Source organism: Triticum aestivum, chromosome 7D (assembly GCF_018294505.1).
Source record: "Triticum aestivum cultivar Chinese Spring chromosome 7D, IWGSC CS RefSeq v2.1, whole genome shotgun sequence".
Lineage (NCBI taxonomy): Eukaryota > Viridiplantae > Streptophyta > Magnoliopsida > Poales > Poaceae > Triticum > Triticum aestivum.
Genome location: NC_057814.1, coordinates 102272408 through 102293790, shown reverse-complemented (window position 1 = coordinate 102293790; position 21383 = coordinate 102272408).

Sequence of the window (21383 nt, the reverse complement as noted above, 5' to 3'; positions counted from 1 at the left end):
AGAACCAGAGAACCCAAATGACCAATTGATGTCCCCAACGCCATTTTCAGTTCAACCAGATCCAATTACTATAGCAATTACTAAAATAGAGGCATACAGATCTAAAGATTTTAACAAAACAACAAACAATTGGTGGCCAAGGTTGTTGTTTTAGCACAAAACAGAGGCATGCAATTGTAAAGAGGGAAAGTAGCAGAGGCATACCATAGGCAACGCGGTCAAGCAGGAACCAAGATGTCAACCCCTCGCTCCTCAGGTGCATCCCGTTCTTCCATTTTCTCCCAGCAGCACCCTCACTCCTCTGCTTGCATATACTTCGTGGTGCAGGTGCCTGTGTGAGGAAGAAAAACAAGAGAAAATGCATGCCTCAGGGAAGGAAATGGAAGAAGGGCAGATCGAAGAGGGGAAGAGAGAAGGGGGCGGATCTGGATGGGGGTCAAAGCAGTGGAGCTTGACATCCGTGTCCATGGCATCTCCTCACGCACGGCCGAGCAGAAGCAACGTGAGGAAGCAATCCTCCTGTCGCATACCGACAAAGCCTATAGCCTTTGCGAGGAGGGAGAGGTGCCTGCGGCCATCCCAGATCCGGCTGCGGCCATCCCAGTTCCCAAATGAGATGTGAGTGCGCCGCGGGGGAGGGGCAGCGGGCCGGCGGCGGCGAGGAACCGACCGCGGTCGTTCGGGAGGAAGGCAGATCTCTCTGGTCTGGCGTTGGGGAGAGAGGCGGATACGGAGACGACCGACCGTGGCCTCCAGGGACGACGAGGCCGCCGTCGTCGCCGCGGACGCAACCACCCGCGAGGGCGGCTGGCAGGTGACGCAGTGGGCACCACTGTGGGACGGGGAGGAGGTGGCGGCGGCGAGGAGCCAAGGGAGGAGGAGTGCGGGTGAGGGAGGAGGAGTGCAGGTGCGGGTTAGGGTTTGGGTGGTTGGGCTGCGGTTGGGTGAGGGGGTGAGGGCTGCCGTTAGATCCAGAAGCATCCAACGGTGGTTGAGGCATGATCCGCGTGATATGCCTATGGACCAATCCGAGCGCACCAAATAATTTAAAGATTTTTTGTCCATATAAATTGGTCATGATTGATTACATACAAATTTTTCATTTCATTTTTCAATGCTCAAAATGAGTTTTTTTATGAAAGACCTATCAAATATTTGTTCAAATGATGTCATATTTTACACAAGTTTACATCTTAGATTGGCAAACAACATTGACAAAGGGAGTTTTTATTTCTTTTGCATGAAAAAACAATTTTCCATTTTTTGAGTGCCCAAAATAAGTTTTTTTGTGAAGGACTTACCATATATTTGTTGCAAAATTGTACCAAATCAATTTTCTAAAATACTAGGTCATATATAATGCACAGTTGACCAAATGGTTAGGTGCCAAAAGTTTCGATGCACCTCTCAAGAAAAAGACAAATTTCCGCCGATTCAGCAGGAAGTGGGTCAAATTTGAACTGTAGCTGCCTCATAGTTTGCTATTTATTTTTTCCAAAAATCATTTCTAGGTAGATAAGTATCTATTTAATCAGAGAAACATCAAAAAATTTCCAATATTCAACCACTAGCTGGGAACGGTCAAGCCCGTCGTTTTGTCCGCATTTTGAAACGGGCATAAAAAATAAAAAAAAATCAAAAAATTGGAAAACCTTCGCATCGTGTCATCATATGTGACCAAGTTTCCAAGAAAAATAATAAACTTGTAATACATCAATTATTTTAAAAAAGTGTTCTCAGAAATGAGCTACCATGCGTGAAGATTCATGGCTTTCAAGCCAAATGATCAATCTTATGGCCATATTCATGGCATAGTTTGTTCAAATGATCTCATATTGTGCACAAGGGTGCATATTGGAATTCCAAACAATGTTGCCTCAGGGAGTTTTCATTTTCTTCGGACGAAAAAACCATTTTCCATTTTTCGAGTGCCCAAAAGGAGGTTTTTTTGTGAAGGACCTCCCAAATAATTGTTGCAAAAATGGACCAAATCAATTTTCTAAATTACTAGAACATATTTAATGCAAAATTGACAAAATGGTTGGGTGTAAAAAGTTTTGATCCACTTCTCGTGAAAAAGACAAATTTCTGCCGATTCAGGTGGAAGCGGGTCAAATTTGAACTGCAGCTGCCTCATAGTTTGCTATTTGTTTTTTCCAAAAATCATTTCTAGGTACATAAAGTATCTATTTAATCAGAGAAACACAAAAAAAATTCTAAGATTCAACCACTAGCTAGGAATGGTCATTCCCGCCGTTTTGACCGCATTTTGAAACGGGCATAAAAAATTCAAAAAAAAATCAAAAATTGGGAAACCTTCGCATTGTGTCATTATATGTGGCCAAGTTCCCAGGAAAAATAACAAACTTGTAATACGACAATTATTTTTAAAAAGTGTTCTCAGAAACGAGCTATCATGCGTGAAGATTCATGGCTTTCAAGCCAAATGATCAATCTTATGGCCACATTCATGGCATAGTTTGTTCAAATGATCTCATATTGTGCAAAAGGGTGCATATTGAAATTCCAAACAATGTTGCCTAAGAGAGTTTTCATTTTCTTTGGACGAAAAAACCATTTTCCATTTTTCGATTGCCCAAATGGAGGTTTTTTTGTGAAGGGCCTCCCAAATAATTGTTGCAAAATTGGACCAAATCAATTTTCTAAAATACTAGGACATATTTAATGCACAATTGACAAAATGGTTGGGTGTAAAAAGTTTTGATCCACCTCTCGTGAAAAAGACAAATTTCCGCCGATTCAGGTGGAAGCGAGTCAAATTTGAACTCCAGCTGCCTCATAGTTTTCAATTTCTTTTTCCAAAAATCATTTCTAGTTACATAAGTATCTATTTAATCAGAGAAACAACAAAAAAAATCTAAGATTCAACCACTAGCTAGGAACGGTCATTCCCGCCGTTTTGACCGCATTTTGAAACGGGCATAAAAAATTCAAAAAAAATCAAAAAATTGGGAAACCTTCGCATTGTGTTATTATATGTGGCCAAGTTCCCAGGAAAAATAACAAACTTGTAATACGGCAATTATTTTTAAAAAGTGTTCTCGAAAACGAGCTATCACATGTGGAGATCAATGGCTTTCAAGCCAAATGATCAATCTTATGGCCCTATTCATGGCATAGGTTGTTCAAATAATCTCATATTGTGCACAAGGGTGCATATTGGAATGGCAAACAATGTTGCCTAAGGAATTTTTTCATTTTCTTTGGACGAAAAAATCATTTTCCATTTTTCGAGTGCCCAAAAGGAGGTTTTTTTGTGAAGGACCTCCCAAATAATTGTTGCAAAATTGGACCAAATCAATTTTATAAAATACTAGGACATATTTAATGCACAATTGACAAAATGGTTGGGTGTAAAAAGTTTTGATCCACCTCTCGTGAAAAAGACAAATTTCCACCGATTCAGTTGGAAGCGGGTCAAATTTGAACTGTAGCTGCCTCATAGTTTGCTATTTATGTTTTCCAAAAATCATTTCTAGTTACATAAGTACCTATTTAATCATAAATACATGGTTTGGTGGCGATACATCGAGGTTTGGGCGGTGGCCGAGGGCCCCAACTCTAGAGCGCGTAAACTCGCATGCCCGCCGCGTGGTCACCGCATGACCGTGGCGTTGCCATGTGTTCTGGGTGGCCTAGGCATGTCTAGTGGGTTGGGCACTCCCCAGGTAGGTGCTAGGAAGAAAATTACAACATAAGATTCTCACGAGGAGACAGATCGATGCTCAAACATGAATTAGCAGCCAAGTGTTTGATTAGCGGCACGGGAAATGTACATGGCTAATGGGCGTGAGTTTTGGCTGAGGATGATCAGTTACTAAGAAGACCGTCTTAAAAAAAATTCAGCTCAAAAGGAGGAGCCTAGGTGGTACTTGCTTTGCAAAGTACCACACTGGACATAAATACGAATGTTGAAGCTGGGCTCAAAATAATGAATGGATTGAGCTGGCATTTGGTGGAGGATGGTTATTTGGGCATAGGAAAGCACTGTAGAAAATGGATAGTATTTGGACATGCCAAAGTGGTACTTCCTTCACAAAGTGCTGATCTGAACAGAATAGGAAAATGAATATTGTTGAACTATTTTTGAACTAGGCAAGGAAGGTTTTTGACATATTTGATGAAGATATGATCCAAACAATTTATGAGAATTGTTCGGAAATTTTTGGAATAACAGAAATATAGATTGCTTCACAACCTAGGGCAAAAATTGACACATGGACATGACACATAGGCAAAACTGATGAGATGGCGCCTAGTCATCGCAACCCACCACAATTTACAAGGCTATGACCATCTATATTGGTCGTTAACAACTAGAAATAAGGCAGCGGACTAGCGCTGTTTGCTTTATGACCATTTCATGTAAGGAAATTATGACCTTTCTGACCAAAATGGTCGCAATGGTTTAGGGTTTGGAGCCCCCCGAACAGCTTTTGACCAATTGGTCTCAAATGGTCATAGATCTATGACCAATTCTTCCAGGGTCACTAACAGAAGGTCACTAGTTGACATATTTCTTGTAGTGACATCATCACTTGGGGGCTTGGTCGAACCCGAACCATAGCAACACCTCTTGATCAAATTAGGGGCCTGGCAGCCCGTGAAAAGCCTCGACTACAACGGTTTTATTTGCCTTTTGCTAAGTTTCTTTTTCTTTTGCTAAGATTTGTGATGTTTTCAAGCCAGTGTTTATCAACCCGGTTGGGCTGTCAGCTACAAGTTGTCAGTACATGACCAAGTTGTAATCCGGAGACTATCAGCCCGGTCTGGTTTTGACTCATAGTCACCAGTATGGAATAAGCTGGTGTTTATAACAACCCGGAACGGTTTTGTTGTAAACCGGCATTATAGAACAGAAGATACTTTTACACCGGTTCAAGGTTATTACCTTCATTACAAGGTTGGTCAGCCGACACTATGCCTAAAGGTCGCAGGTATCATATATTTCCATACTTGGTTATCTTTTACATCCTTGGTTATAAAACTTGGTCATATATATAGTTGGGTATCATGACCCGCCCGGTGGTAAACCGCCATGGCATTTTAAGCTTTTTATCTGCAGGAACAATTGGAATAAATATCTATGGATTATGAACATCATATCTCAAAGCATGGCGGATTAACATGCATCAGTTGCAGATAAATATGCACGAAGGCATAACAGACCAACTGTTTTAACTAGCCCATTACAAGGCGTTTTAGTACTCAAAGGAATAATTGTTTCTCAATAAACATTGAAATTTGGAAGGTCAAACCGGCCACCGGTTTATGATCACGGCGCAGCTTGACCTGACGGCTGCGGGTCATCTTGCACCGGTTCTTCTTCTTCGTCCCTACCTAGCGGCTGGAAGTCAACAGTTGTCTAGTCGATCCCAGTTAAAGCTTGGAACACAGCTTCGTCGCTTATAAGGGTGGACAGTTCAATATCAGGGGCATAAGTGTGCTTACGGATTGGAGGGATCAGGCTTTGAGTTTCAAGAGCTGGTGTAGCAACCCACTTGTTATTGATATCATAACTCGCCTGATAATGTGAAAGATCAGCTTCTTCAGCAAGTTGACAAGCCAGTGGACGTACTTCGCGGTTTATGGCGGGAGATCTTCAGTGCAAAATTCTGATCCGTCCTCTTTCAAGCTTGGGTAGCCCTTAGCCACGTCCGTCGGATCAAGATCAGGCACCCATGCTTTTGCCCGGGTTAGCGCGGTCAGAGCGCCAGCCCTTGCAGCAGACCTCTTCAGGTCTTCTATCCGGGCAGGCATCATAGATCCTGTCTAAGGTATCCTTGATCAACGTCGGGGGTGGCTTATTGTGCGAAGTGGTGCAGATAATCTGTTGTGCGCCGGTATAAAGTTGCTCTATCAGCGTGTAGGCAGCTTTCAACTTCTTCTGCACATCTGAGCCCAGATGGCTAATGCGGGTTCCTGTATCATTACAAACATCAGTAAACCGGCAACGCATGAAAGGATATGTTGAAAGCATAAAGGAAGGATGCTTACCAAACACAGCAGAGGTCATAGCATGCACTTGCCGTTTTACACCAGTCAGCTCGTCAACCATCGGTTTAAGAGCGGCTTCTGCGTTTTCAGCCCTTTTTATCAAAGCGGATTTTTCAGTTTCCCAATCTGCCCGCTCTTTGTTGAAGCCCTCTTTCAGTTTTTCCATAGTGCCTAGAGCGCGGGTCAACTCTTCCTTCGCTTCGGAGGCTTCAGATTGCTGGGTTTTGATGTTCTCCTGCAGATCAGCGGTTTGGCTTTCCTTCTTGCTCAACTCCGCCTGTAAAGAGACAGATGCATAATGAGTTGACAGTACATATTTGAAGTACCAAGCACATAACAAGTTATGCCCTTAGTACTTGGGGGCTAATGCATATTTGCGTTTACTCCGAAATTTTTGCAAGTCCCAAACACAATACAAGTATTAAGCTTGGCACTTGGGGGCTAATGTGTGTTTGAAAAGCTGTTGATATGGGAATTCTTCTACAGTCCCGGTTCATCTTTATAAAGTTAAACCGACCCTTGGGGACTATACCGGCGAAAGAACAGTATGGCAAATTTTAAGGAACCGGTTCGTCTTAACGAGGTAATCCGGTCACTGGGGGCAAAATATGCAAAGATAAGTTGTGACAAAAGTCCCGGTTTAGATCGGTATCATAAACCGTCACTTGGGGGCTACTAGGAATTGATAAACTACAATTGGACAAAAGAGAAAAATGGTAGTTACCTCATATCGCTCCTTCATCAAGTTTACCAAACTAGCTTCATAATCACTGCTGGTATACAGACGGTTCAAGAAGCCAGAATGAATATCTTGAACATTGAGGTTGGCGAAGCTTGATAAATCGGCATTCCATTTGCCTTTGCCGATAGCAGAGAGATCATCCTTGGCAGTATGCTTTGACAAAGCTACAGGGTTGCCTGGGGTGGAGTGGCCAGTGCCAGTAATCATAACATCATCATCTTGTTCATCTGCAGCTCTTGCCGGAGTTGGCGGTTTATCAGTGTCCTTCGTTGGACTGGTCGGTTTGTCACCAGTTCGGACAGGGCTGGTCGGCCGGTCTGCATGACTTTTAGTATCAACTTGCACTTGTTCAACAAGGAAATCATGGTCTTGAAGCGGCGGATCATGAAGCATGGCGTCAGCATCATTTTCTTCCAGATCTGGAGTTATTTCTGGTTCAGCAGCTACATTTTCATCAACCGGTTTGTTCAACCGAGCTTTCTTGCTAGGCCTTGGCTTGGCGCTGCGAAAAGATAAGACATAAAGATCAGTACAGTATGAAAAGATAACATATCAAGAATAAAGACATGTGCATAACTCACCCAGGAACTGTTTTGAGAGGTGGAAGCTGTGTGGCCGAAGACTCGCCAAAGGATGAGTGAGAAGTACCCTGATAATTTGAATCAGACGGGTTAAGAGGCTGGCGAAAACAACCTGCTTTTGGGCATGAAGTATCAATAGGATAAGAGACCTCTGATCGGCATTTCCGAACCGGACTGTTCGGTAAACCGGCGGAGGTAACTACCTGGCCGCTGCCAGGTTGTACGGCGAGCTTCGTGCTGCTGCGTCTTCAAAAGAAAGTTTGGATCCACATAAGCAAGAGGGTGAGAAAATTTTACTTTTCGGTTTGCCTGATGGATTTTTGATGTTGGCAGAGGATCTAAATCGGAGGAAAGAATAGTTACCTCTATGTCCTCAGCGTGACTGCCTTTAGCGTCATCCTAATAATAATCATTGTCAGTGAGATGTACGAAAAATAAACCAAGAGAGTCAAGTTCTACCTCTGATTCTGGATTACGCACATTGTCGTCAGCTGGTAGATCGGAGGATGCAGTGGTCCTTCTCTTTGCAGGTTTCTTGACAACCTTGGTCTTTGGGCGAACTGGCTTGATCGGTTTGTCTTGCGGTTTTGCTGGTTTATCTTGTGATGGTTTCTTGTTCTAGAACGGATCATCACCCTGTCAGAAAAATAATCACACTTTCAGAGAATATTTGGACAGAAGCAAATTCAGACACAAAGGGTTATATGATTCTTACAGCTGGTGGTTTATTGAAGGTGCAGAAAGGGAGTAGCCCGGTTTGGGCACAGACGGCCTCCGGTTCGTTCAGTATTTTCTTTACAGCCTCAGTGACTTCGTCATCTGTAAGCTTAATGTCAATGTGCCGCTGAGCATCCTTCAAACTCCCCGTGTACTCACACATCAAACCGGGGCGTCGGCTTAAGGGCAGAATGCTCCAGCTTATCCAGCAACGAGCAAGATCGACTCCTGTCAAACCTTTTGCCATGAAGGCTCTAAGCTTCGAAAGTTGGGGAGCATAGTTGGCTCGTTCTCTTGCTGTCAGCCTCTGAGGAAACGAGTGTGTGTCGCTCAGGCGTTCAGGGCGGTAACCCGGCAGGGGGTTTTCGTCATATGGAGAGGTATCCATGCAGTAAAACCAAGTTTGGTTCCACTCTTTGGGGTGACTGTGGAGTTTGGGATGGGGGAAGGTGACTTCTTTTCTCTTCTGAACCGCCATCCCGCCCAGTTCCGTATTGGGTCCATCTGAGAACTCGGTGCAACGGTTTAAATGAAATAAATCCCTAAACAGTTCTACTGTAGGTTTTTCTTGCAGATAAGCTTCACAGAATACTTGGAAGTGGCAGATGTTGGTAACAGAGTTGGGACCGATGTCTTGAGGACGCAGCTGAAAATTGGCTAGCACATCTCGGCAAATTTTTGAACCGGGAGGGCTAAAACCTCGTCCGACATGATCAGCAAACACGATTACTTCTCCATCCTTGGGTGTAGGAGGATTTTCCAGGCCAGGGACCCTCCAGTGGATGACATCTTTCTTGGCTAGGGCACCCGTCTTAACAAGGTTGTTTAATTGCTCCTCGGTTACTCGAGAGGGAGCCCAATTGCACTCGTAAACTTGTTTAGCCATGACAAGGAAAATCTGAAACATGAGTATTACCAGTTTAAGGTTTACAGTGGACAACTACACATCGGTATGAGGATACTAGCATATTGGTAAACCGGAGTCCGGCAATGGAACAGTGTAATGCATTGGCGGTTCAACAGGGGACTAATGGTTTCTACCGGGTCATCATTTTCTCTATGAGGTTAAACCGGCCAATCTGGTATTCAAAGGGTGTAAAAGAAGGAAGAAACAAGTTTCACATCCTTCTATGGTAATTTCAGATCTAACGCGCGTAGGAAAAACAAAGTATACTCTGACCTAAATTCCAGTGTACTGAAGGTTCACCAAGACGAGATGAGTTGGATATCAAACAGGTGCTGAAACTGCTAAAGTACGAGATCTATGAGGTTTAAACTACTACCGCACGAGACCTATGTGGTTTTTGGATCTAACCCACGGATATAAATAAGGGAAAGGAAAGGCGGCGACAAACACCGATGAACAACAGAAACCCTAAGCGCAGATCTGTGGTAAGAGAAAGGGGAGACTTACGGATGCTATTGAGTAGCGGCGGCGCGCGGAGGAGCTCTGGTACGTTCAGGTCGATGCAGCGGCCAAAGTTGGTGCAGCGGTCGAAGGTTGACGGCGGCGGCTGAAGTCGAGGGTTCGGGCGTCGCGAGGATGAAGATGAAGTGAAGAGGCACGAGGGGGAGACTGGAAAGACCCCCTGGCCCTATATATAAGGAGATAAACGACAGATGCGAAAATCGAGGAGCCGGATTTCTGGATAAGGTAATGTTGTCGCCTCGATTGTTGGAGGCTCGTTAATGACAGGTGACGTCACGGCGGTTTACCAAGATCCTAGAAGATGATGTCATGGCGGTTTACAAGATTGTGTGAAGATGTTGAAGAAGAAATTTTCTCAAGTATTGAGGATTTACATGAACCAGTTCAAATCAATCTGGGGCCTAATGTTGGGGATATTACCACTGGGCGTAAACCGGCCAGGACAGGCCGGGTTAACTTCATAAGTAGTTCATGTGTATCTGAAGCCCATGAAGACAGACGGTGACGCTCCATGAAGGCCCAGGGCCCAAAGCCGGTTTAAGGCATGTTGACACAAACCGGCATTGAGATGTAAACTTGTGTTGTAAGATATGCGTAGCAGAGACTGAGCCGGACAGGATTATGAGCTGACCTCGGAGTCTGTAAACCGACGGGCGTCAACCCATGTATATAAGGGGACGACCCGGCGGCGGTTCAGGGACAACAAACAACAACTCGAGACTCAGGCAAAGCGTATTCGCTCCCTGGTCATCGAAACCCCATTAATTCCATCACAACTAGACGTAGGCTTTTACCTTCATTGAAGGGGCCGAACTAGTATGAAACTCTCTTGCGTCCCTTGTCCGCTTTAACCCCTTCAAGCTAACCCGTAGCGATGGCTCCACGACTAAGTCCTTTCTCTAGGACATCTGCCGTGACAAAACCACGACAACGTTGATGTAGCTTTTTGCTATGTCCCATTGTTGCATCCTCCATCGTGTGCATGCGTGCCGCCTAGTATGTCTAGGATGTTTCTCTCGTCCAAACTCATACGAACATCGTGTAGTTGGCCCCGCATATGTATTTGTATGTCTTCAATGACTACTGCCTTGTACATACCGCGCCTTTGCTCATTGTTCTGATTACACCATGTATGACTCCATACACTTGCAGCAACCCTTGCTGAACTACCCCTTGTTGCCTTTAAGCAAGATGGTTAGACCCGCTGGTCGTGGCCGTGGTGGCGACAATCCACCACTGCCCGAATACATGGCCGGAATGATACAGTAGTTAAGCTGAATCGCCAGTTTATGGAAAATATCATGGCTCAGTTTCTGCGCTTCAATATGAATCAGCAACCCGCCCCAGTGACTCTGCAGGACTTTGCATGTCTCAACCCTGTCATCTACCGCAACTTAACTCGCCCCTTGATGCTGATGACTGGCTCCGTGACATCACTTTCGAGTTGGTGTCTACTGATGTAGCCTGATACATCTCCAACGTATCTATAATTTTTTATTGTTCCATGCTATTATATTATCTGTTTTGGATGTTATTTGGCTTTATTATACACTTCTATATTATTTTTGGGACTAACCTACTAACACAAGGCCCAGTGCAAATTGCTGTTTTTTTTGCCTATTTCAGTGTTTCGCAGAAAAGGAATATCAAACGGAATCCAAACGGAATGAAACCTTCGGAAGAGTGATTTTTGGAACAAACATGATCCAGAGGACTTGGAGTGGACGTCAAGAAAGAAACGAGGAGGGCACGAGGCAGAGAGGCGCGCCTGCCCCCTGGGTGTGCCCCCCACCCTTGTGGGCCCCTCGCAGCTCCATTGACCTACTTCTTCCTCCTATATATACCCATATACCCCGTAAACATCCAGGAGCACCACGAAACCCTATTTCCACCGCCTCAACCTTCTGTACCCGTGAGATCCCATCTTGGGGCCTTTTTCGGCGCTCCGCCGGAGGGGGAATCGATCACGGAGGGCTTCTACATCAACACCATAGCTTCTCCGATGATGTGTGAGTAGTTTACCTCAGACCTTCGGGTCCATAGTTATTAGCTAGATGGCGTCTTCTCTCTCTTTGGATCTCAATACAAAGTTCTCCTCGATCTTCTTGGAGATCTATTCGATGTAACTCTTTTTTGTGGTGTGTTTATTGAGATCCAATGAATTGTGGGTTTATGATCAAGACTATCTATGAACAATATTTGAATCTCCTCTGAATTATTTTATGTATGATTTGTTATCTTTGGAAGTCTCTTCGAATTATCAGTTTGGTTTGGCCTACTAGATTGATCTTTCTTGCAATGGGAGAAGTTCTTAGCTTTGGGTTCAATCTTGTGTTGCTCGATCCCAGTGACAGAAAGGGAAACGACACGTATTGTATTGTTGCCATCGAGGATAAAAAGATGGGATTTATATCATATTGCTTGAGTTTATCCCTCTACATCATGTCATCTTGCCTAATGCGTTACTCTGTTCTTATGAACTTAATACTCTAGATGCATGCTGGATAGCGGTCGATGTGTGGAGTAATAGTAGTAGATGCAGAATCGTTTCGGTCTACTTGTCCCGGACGTGATGCCTATATACATGATCATGCCTAGATATTCTCATAACTATGCACTTATCTATCAATTGCTCGACAGTAATTGGTTCACCCACCATAATACTTATGCTATCTTGAGAGAAGCCACTAGTGAAACCTATGGCCCCCAGGTCTATTCTCTATCATATAAGTTTCCAATCTATTTTTACTTTGCAATCTTTACTTTCAATCTATACAACAAAAATACCAATAATATTTGTCTTATTATCTCTATCAGATCTCACTTTTGCAAGTGGTCGTGAAGGGATTGACAACCCCTTTATCGCGTTGGTTGCAAGGTTCTTATTTGTTTGTGTAGGTACGAGGCGACTTGCGTGTAGTCTCCTACTGGATTGATACCTTGGTTCTCCAAAACAGAGGGGAATACTTATGCTACTTTGCTGCATCACCCTTTCCTCTTCAAGGGAAAAACCAACGCAAGCTCAAGAGGTAGCATAGCCCCTGCCAACTATGTCACCTTCGTGGCTTACTACCTGAAAAGTCCCGCTGCTCAATGGTGGGACAACCACATGCGTTCATTACCTGTTGGAACCGCCATCACTTGGCCGGAATTCCAAGTTGCATTCCGCGGGCCAATGTCGAACCACCTTGGTTAGTCACAACGTCCCCGTGGAAATTGAAGGGTTGGAATTCCATCTTTCCCCATTGTTTTGAAGTCTTCCAATATCGACCTCATTCTAGGAATGCAATGGTTGAAAACACATACCGCTTCTATCATTTGCGTCACTAAAACCGTCCATCTAGTACATCCTTCGAGTGAGATAGCAAGATACCATTCTCATCTTGTTCGGAATGCCGAAGCACAGATTTATCCCTTGGACGCGGAAACGCTTCTCCTCTTGTGAGAATTGAAAACGCTCCTTCACCATGATTTGCACTGAAGTTGTGGCGACATTTCCTTTTTTTGTACTCATTGCAAGATCTTCACCGATCATTAAATCTAAAGTATCTGTTACTCAGCTGGATCTGGATCACAGTCAACGGCGATGTATGGAAACAATTACATACTATGACTGCGGTATTTCGTATACCCCTGGCAAGGCTAACGTCATGGCAGATGCCCTGTGTCGCAAGTCCTTTTGCAGCAACCACACGGCTTATATAGCTCAACCCCTGCAAGATGATCTCACTTACAGAGAGCATTCGATCCGCGTTGCCCTTCAAGCTGAACGTCGCGCCCGTCAAAGGGCTATCAAATATCTTAAAGTTCTGTGGTCAAATCCTTCTGAAGATGAAACCACTCAGGAACTCGAGGATCGTCTTCGTGATGAATACCCCATTTTGTTTGCTCCTACCTTCTAAGATCTCGGGACGAGATTTCTTGTAGTGGAGGAGAATTGTGACGCTCGGATAATTAAGCTACAGTAATCCCCTACTAATGATGCCAGGTCATCACTCGTACTGTTGCTAATCCTCACTTGATCCAAATCATGACTTAAATTCAAATTCAAATTAAAGTCCAAATTTCAAATTTCTCAATCCTGGAAAATAAAATGTTCAAAGTGTGACAAATATTCCATAACCAATTATGGTGCTGACCCAACATTTTTGTAGAAGTATTTAAATGCTCTTTTGTGAATAAAACAGTGACTAAAACAATTATTAAATGCCTTTAAATAATAAACATATACAAACCTATTTCATTATTGTGCCAAATTAATTATGGCAGTAGCCTAAATAGTAATACTAATTTTGGGACTAGGTTTATATTTTACAAAACAAAAAATAAATAACTAAAAGGAAACTTAATTGAAAATAAAAACTATAAAAAGAAAACAAAACAAAACAAGTAAAAGAATCAAAGGAAAAGGCTCCCCACTATTCCCCCCTTGGCCTTGGCCACTAGACCGGCCCAGTCCAGCGACCCCCGGTCGTCTCCCACCTACAGTGAGGCGACCGAGCGACCGCGCCCGCTGGTCGCCACCGAACCCTCTCGCCATCTCCGTCGGGGGAGGATAAGACCCCGACGCTCGGCCTCCTCCCCTCCTCCTCTGACACTCCACCCACTCCTCACTCCTCCTTGGCGCCCTCCTCCCAGATCCATCTTCTCTCTCTCCCTCTTCGCCCTCTCCGCTCAACTGAACGCCGTGGTCGCCACTACCCATCACCACCGCGGCGAATGACAACCTCTGCGCCGGCGTTGCTGTCCAGAATAGTCGTCGTCGTCATCTTCATCGCTTGCGCCCTCGAGATCGAGCCGGGAAGCCCCTGCTACACAGATCGAGGTCATCTTCCTCGGGTCGCCGCCGTCGCCTATGACTCCAACCACCACCCCTGCGTCCGTAAGGTCCCGCCGGCCACCGTGTGCCTCAACGTGAGCCTACTTCCCTGCTCTCCCCCTCTTTTGACTATCGCAATAGGTCGCCGCACCGCAACGTCCAGCTCTCGACGGGCACGCGCTCCCTGCGCCTCGCATCGTGGCCACAGGCTTACTTGCTCCCCTGTCGTTGCTTGCTCTGCTCCGTCCCTTCGCTGCCGCCTGCGTCAACCGCGCCGCCACCGCCGCCTGGCGCCGTTGCTCGTCCCGTGCCGTAGCCGCCCCGTGAGCTCCGTCCACCATGGCCGCTGGAACTCAGCGTCCGCGCGCGCCCGCGTACTGCTGCTGCTGCTCGTTGTCTACTGCTGCTTCTCGCTGCTTGCTGATGCTCCCGCTACTGCCGTTGCTACTGCGTATTTCTGCTGCTGCCGCTGTCGCCGGCGCTTCCTGCGCGCGCCTGCCGGAGCACCCCGGCCGCGCCCGCGCGTCGGCCACGCCCAGACGCCCTGCAGCCGCGGCCTGCCTCCCCCTCGCCCCGCATCGCTCACCGACCCAGCCTCACGCCATGCAGCGCCGCGCCCCGCGCCTAGCTCGTGTGCATGCAGCCGCTACTCTACTGAATCTACTGCTGCTACTAATTAGTGTAGCTATGGCTAGCTTTATGAATTTTACACTAACTAACCCCCTAGGAAGCCCCTAAACTATGGTTAAGCAACTGTTAACAAGGCTAAGAAAAATATGAGTAGAAAGTATACTTGACAAACTTCATTTTATCCCACTGGACCAAATCCTTTCGTGCATGGATTAAATCCTACAAAAATCACAAATTGCTACGTTCTGTCAACAGAAAAGCAGAAACAGAAATGTTGCAGTAGCACTTTTCCAACAAAGTTTTGATCAAGCAAATGGATGGTAACATAGCTGCAGTTGATAATGTCATGTAGATCACAGAAAATTGATCAAGATTGATATGAGAAACTACTCCATTGGATGAGTAGAACACTAGCTATAGCCTTTGGAAAACAACTAAATGATGTTCAAAACCGAGGGATTCTCAGACTTGGCCAAATTTCAGTAAATCCTGAAAATGGCTAAAACTTTGAAAATTCATAGAAAATAATCCGTAAATTGGATGAAAATACTTTATACATGAAAGTTGATCAGAACGACGAGACAAATCAGAATACGCTCTCCGTTCATCTGTCACGTGCCCCTAGCATAGCAAACATGCAACCTTTTCCATGTGTTTCATCTGTCCGGAAATGCCTAACCCCGGTAAAACTTTCCCGGATGTTTCCCCCTTTGCCGGTATCGTGTAGCATTGCGTTAGAACATCCGTAACGCTACTTATTGTCTTGTCATGCATAGTTTTGCACTTTTTTGCTCTATATTTATTGTTTCTCCCCCTCTTCTCTCCGGTAGACCCCGAGACCGCTGCTGATGCCCCTGTGATCGACTACGTCGACGAGGACCCTTCTTCCCTTTCAGCGGAGCTTCCAGGCAAGCTCCCCCTTAGATCATCCCGATATCGCCCATTCCATTCTCTCATGCTTGCATTAGATTTTTCTACTGTATTTGATTGCTCCTATTCTGATGCATAGCTTGCTTTTGTAACTGCTATTGTTACCTACCTACTTATCCTAAACTGCTTAGTATAGGTTGGTTAGTGATCCATCAGTGACCCCCACCTTGTCCTTGTTGCCCCTGCTTCATCATCGATGACTCGATGAACGTGATTGACGACCAGAACCCGACACCTCACATCACATCACGCCCCTTTTGTTGCTCGACTCGCAGAGTTACCATCGAGTGTCGAGGGGGGAACCTCATACATCACTCCTGATGAGATCTCTGTAGTGTAGTTATTCGGTCATGGTCATCGAGGGTGGTTCCTGCTTCACCATTCCTGATACGGCTCTATCGTGCAACACCTCAAGTGTGAACCTCAAGGGTGGTTCCTCGTACGTTCACCTTGATGATTACATCGAGTGGAATCCATCGGGGGTGATTCCTCGGGTTTCCCCCTTGATGTCTGGACACACAGTTACCTTGACTTTACTTGAGACCGTTGTGAAAGTCAGGCGGGCCCGGAGAGCACCCGAGGAGTTGTTACGGTGGCGGCTGGCTGTTTAGCGGTATCACCCAGGAGGGGTGATAGCTTCGGACTTGTCCTGACAGCTGTCACTACTTTAATTGTTAATGCACTAACATGTTTGGATATTTGTTCTGAGTTGGCCTCTGGCCTTTACGCACTAACCACCACGCGAGAATAGTTATGGGCCTCAACGTCGCAGTATCAGCCGAAGCTTTGTCAGACGTCTAGTTCAGCATTGCAGCATGGCTGGCCCAGCACCATCATGTAGTGGTGGAGCCTGGTCCGCCCTGCTCGCAACGACCCGGAGTGCAACAGGCGATGGGCCCAGACCCCGGAGTGCTTAGGATGTAGACTGGCGGGACCTCTCTGCTGAGCCTAGGTAGGGCTACGACGTGTTGACCCTCCGAGGTCGGGCATGACCCAGGAAAGTGTGTCCGGCCAGAGTGATCGAGCGTTTTGGAAAACGTGGTGCACCCCTGCAGGGAAGATTATCTATTAATAGCCGTGTCCACGGTAATGGACGTTCAGACTTGTATCCTGATCTTATACAACTAGAATTGGGTACTTGATATGTGATGGATATGTGGCCCCGGGATTGCTTCCTCGTAGGGAGTCGAGGAAGGATCTCTGGGCATTAATTCTACAACATGCTTGTTAATTATAAACTGCTATTCTTTACTCTTCTATATGCTGCAAGATGCTTGGAGCTGCTTGAAGATGCTAGTCTTTGATAGTCTAGGCCTTCCCCTCTTTCCTGGCATTCTACAGTTCAGTCCACACATACAACCCCTCCATTTGATACCAATGCATACTTAGTTTAGATCTGATGCTTGCGAGTACTTTGGATGAGTACTCACAGTTGCTTTGCTACCCCTTTTCCCCCTTCTTCCTTCTTTCCAGTTGTTCCAACCAGATGGTGCATCCCTGGAGCCAGATGCCACCACCGATGGATACTACTACGTGGAGACCGCCGACGACCAGGAGTAGTTAGGAGGTCCCAGGCAGGAGGCCTTGCCTCTTCGATCGTTGATGTTTGTGCTAGCCTTCTTAAGGAAAAACTTGTTTAACTTATGTCTGTACTCAGATATTGTTGCTTCCGCTGACTCTTGTGCTTTCAAGCTTCTGTATTCGAGCCCTCGAGGCCCCTGGCTTGTAATGTGAAGCTTGTTTTATTTTATTTGTGTCTAGAATTGTGTTGTGATATCTTCTCGTGAGTCCCTAATCTTGATCGTACACGTTTGCGTGTATGATTAGTGTATGGTCGAATCGGGGGCGTCACAAGTTGGTATCAGATCGGACGGCCTGTAGGAACCCCCTTTCCAATTCCTTGGCCGAAGTTGAATCTAGTCTTTGAAAACTGTTTTACTAACATGGTTGTGTGGCTTATTGGCCCACATCGCCATTCACTGCAAGAAACATGTTAATCCGTGACGGATTCCTGGTGACGTTATGTAAATCCGTCATGGAAACCGTCACCGACCAGCAAGATGTGCCTGGGCCAAAAAAGGGTAGCCCCTTAATGACGGACGTGGAGGTACCGTCACGAAAACCGTCATCGATCAACCAACTGGGCCTAGCCAGGCCTAGCTTTCCCCCCTTCATACACCCTCTGTAACAACACAAATTGCTCCTGCTAATGTGGCATAGTCATATGAGTTACATTGTAATTTGAATTTGCAAAACTTTAAAAAAATCAAGGGTCCTAATCAAATTATATGGCACCAAACTGAATGATGAAATATACTTATGTAGCATACAGACACGTGGGGCCAACATGAATCAAGCCTAGTACGATTCACCGGGCTAAGGGCAAAGACACCAAAATATGAAACGCGTTGAAGCAAAGCGCGCGAAGGAGAAAACATTCAAGTCGTCTACGCGGCAAAGTCCAAAACAGAAGTGCGCGGAGGGGAAAACATTAAGGTCGTCGACGCAGGGAGTTAAATCTTTTCGACCCATTTAACTCCACAGCCCATGATCCTAGTGGCCACAGCCTCGCGCCTCTCCCCCGACCGCGAAAACCCTATCCACCTCCCCCCAGAGCCGCCGACTCCTCTCCCTATCACCTCCTGTGACACCCAAATTTTTATTTGGATTTTTTTTCAAAAGATTTTATTTGACTTGAGGGAGATGATTTAAAATTTTCTTCAAAAGAACTCTCCCTTTCAAATATTTTTTTATGGCAAAAGTTTTATTTGGATTCACCCAAGATCTGTCTTTGGTCTTGGAGGTTCTTGCTTTTTATTTGGACTCAATACAAAATGCTTTCCACTTGAGAAAATGCCTTTTGAAAATCTCTTGGAAATTTGCACTATGGCTTTTGGAATAATCCTTTGCCACTTTCAACTTTTCTCTCTTGCCATGGCCTTAGTGCAAATCCACTCTCCTAGACCTCCCCTCATCTTTGGATCATGTTTGGCATCTAATCCAGCAAGTTGAACCTCCCCTATGTTCATTTTCCATTTAAATCTTATTCAAATAAATTTCTGTCTTCTATTCCAGCCATTGGTGATTTACAAAGGAACTTCATTTTCTGTTTTGATTTTTGCCCCCAAACCTTTTTCCCCTCCTAGTCCTTTGAACCCTCAACCAAGATCCATGAAGATCCACTGGTCTTCAGTTCAAATTTTTCAAACTACACTTGCTGCAAGTTTGGACCAGATTTGTCAAATTTGGTGAAATTCATTCAAATCCTTTTCCAAAAATTCCAAGAAAAATCAGGCAGCCTCTGGGTGCATTGAGTGGTCACCTCACCAAGTACCAGCTCCAGAAAAATTTATCCCATTGCCAAATCTTTCTGTCGAACACCTGCAGTGCATGGTCATTGTCAAGTTCAGAGTTTCAGAAATACAGTTCAGTGGCTCACTGTCGTTTTCTTCAGAGATGGTTGTCGATCTCGACAGTGCCCCGATGTCGCCTTGCTCCCCGTCCCCTCCCCCTTGTTCCTGCACCGCACGAGCGTCTGGCACCTTGCGGACATCGACGACGAGCAGCAGAAGGTGCGCCACCCCGTGACCGACGCCAGCGGCGGCTTTGCGGCCGCCAGCGGGAGGCACGGCGCTGACGGCACCACCCAGTGCTGCCCAAACCACCGGAGCTCGCCGCGTGGCCTTCCACTCCCCCGAACGCGCTGCCACTCCCGTCGTGAACCGCAGGGCGCGGAGCGCGCTCTCTGCCGCCGTCGATCCCATGCGGCCATCTCACCATGGACCGACGCCAAGACCAACTCCGTTTAGCTGTGGGATGGCACCAGTAACCTCCACTGATGCTGCCTGGCCACTCAAACCTCCTGCCAATCAACTGCATCGCCGTAATCGCTCGCCGGAGATTCTCCGTTCACGACCACCCCGTCGATCCGCCTATAAATAGCGGCCCCGAGCTTCAACTCGAGCACACACCATCCCTGCACTCCACCTAGAGCACGCCTAGCCACTTGAAGAGCCCCGAGGAGGTCTCCTTCCTCGACTCCGGCGGCCGCGACCCGCCATGGGATCCAGCTCGATTCGCCCCCGTGTGTGCACCTCCGCCTCCCATCTCTTGCCAATAGCTTCTCTATGCATCCCTCCTGCTGACCCGCGCTTCAATTCGGACTTTGCAGCCCTCCACCGGAGTTCTCCACCCTCACCCGAGCCGCCGTCCGCCGGAGAAAGTGTCGCCGTCGACGTGGTGCTCTCCGACGGTCGAGTCCACCACCCACCGACGCGGAAGAACACGCTGAAGCTCTTGGTACCCTCCGATCCTCCTAACTCGTCGTGGTTCGACGCCGGCGTCCACCGCAGTCTTCGGGCGCCGGCGAGCTTTTTAAACCTGACACGTGGGACCCCCCTGTCAGCCTCTCTTCTGTTTCCCCACGCGAAACGTTTTCTGTTGGCGCCTTCGGGCAAATACGCTTTCCCTCTTGAGCTTGCGCATTTCCAATCGAAGCGTTTTCTGTTTTCTTAGTTTAAACCCTAGAACTTTTCAGTTTCATTACAGATAAGTCCCTGGACAGAAACCTTTATAACTTTTTAATAAAAAGGAATTTTTGAGTGATTCTTTTTCTGACATTCTTAAAATTTTGTCTAGTTTTTTATGAGATTTATTTGAAATTGTTTTGGACAAGTTTTTGTGCACGCGTTGGTTTTCACGTTAGTACCCATTTTCGTTATTGCCATAGGTTCCGGGAGAGGTGACGGAGCCGCGAACTTCGCCGAGCTAGACTCCGACTTCTCCGAACCAGGCAAGCATGTTTGAACATTTGATATGATGAGTGTTTTACATGTTTGCTTGATAGTTTGTGCGTGGCATATGAGTGTCGGAAAATACCTCGTTGCTTGTAAGGCAACTACCCGCATGTTCCAAAGTTGCGATGATCTCTGATGAGAGATGGCCTAATCATGTGGTGACATGAAGGGCAGCAAGGTGGTACTGTTGTAGCATACCAGCCTTGCGTCATCCGACTCTCTTCGACGTTAACGTGGACGGAGTCACGTTATCGTTCTTTCCCCCTTCCGTGCTACCACATGTTTCATTTGCCAGGATGCGGTTTAGTAAGTTGGTAACCTCTTTCCGTGTACACACCAAACAGAGAGGCCGGGATGATGGTACCTTGGCCCAGGATTAAAGCCAGTCATCCGGTCAGGGGGCATGGGTGTTTCCGGTTGGGACCGAGAGGGGGGGCACCCCCTTAGAGCGCGCGTATAGAAATTTGATCCCATGCTACGCGAGGTTGTAGCCTCCCCGTCTCAAGGTTTTTCTTGAACGTTGCCGAGGGTGATCCCTGGCTTCGGAAAGTTGAATTGGGTGTGTACTGGTTAGACGTGTTTCTTCCAAAACACCGTAAACGGAACTAGTCCCCGTGACTACTGAAATCCGTTGGCTGTGGTTAAGTACAAACTCTGCAGAGTCAAATCCTTCCAAATCATCGTATCCATGATCTAGTAGAGTGATCAGTATATCCATATC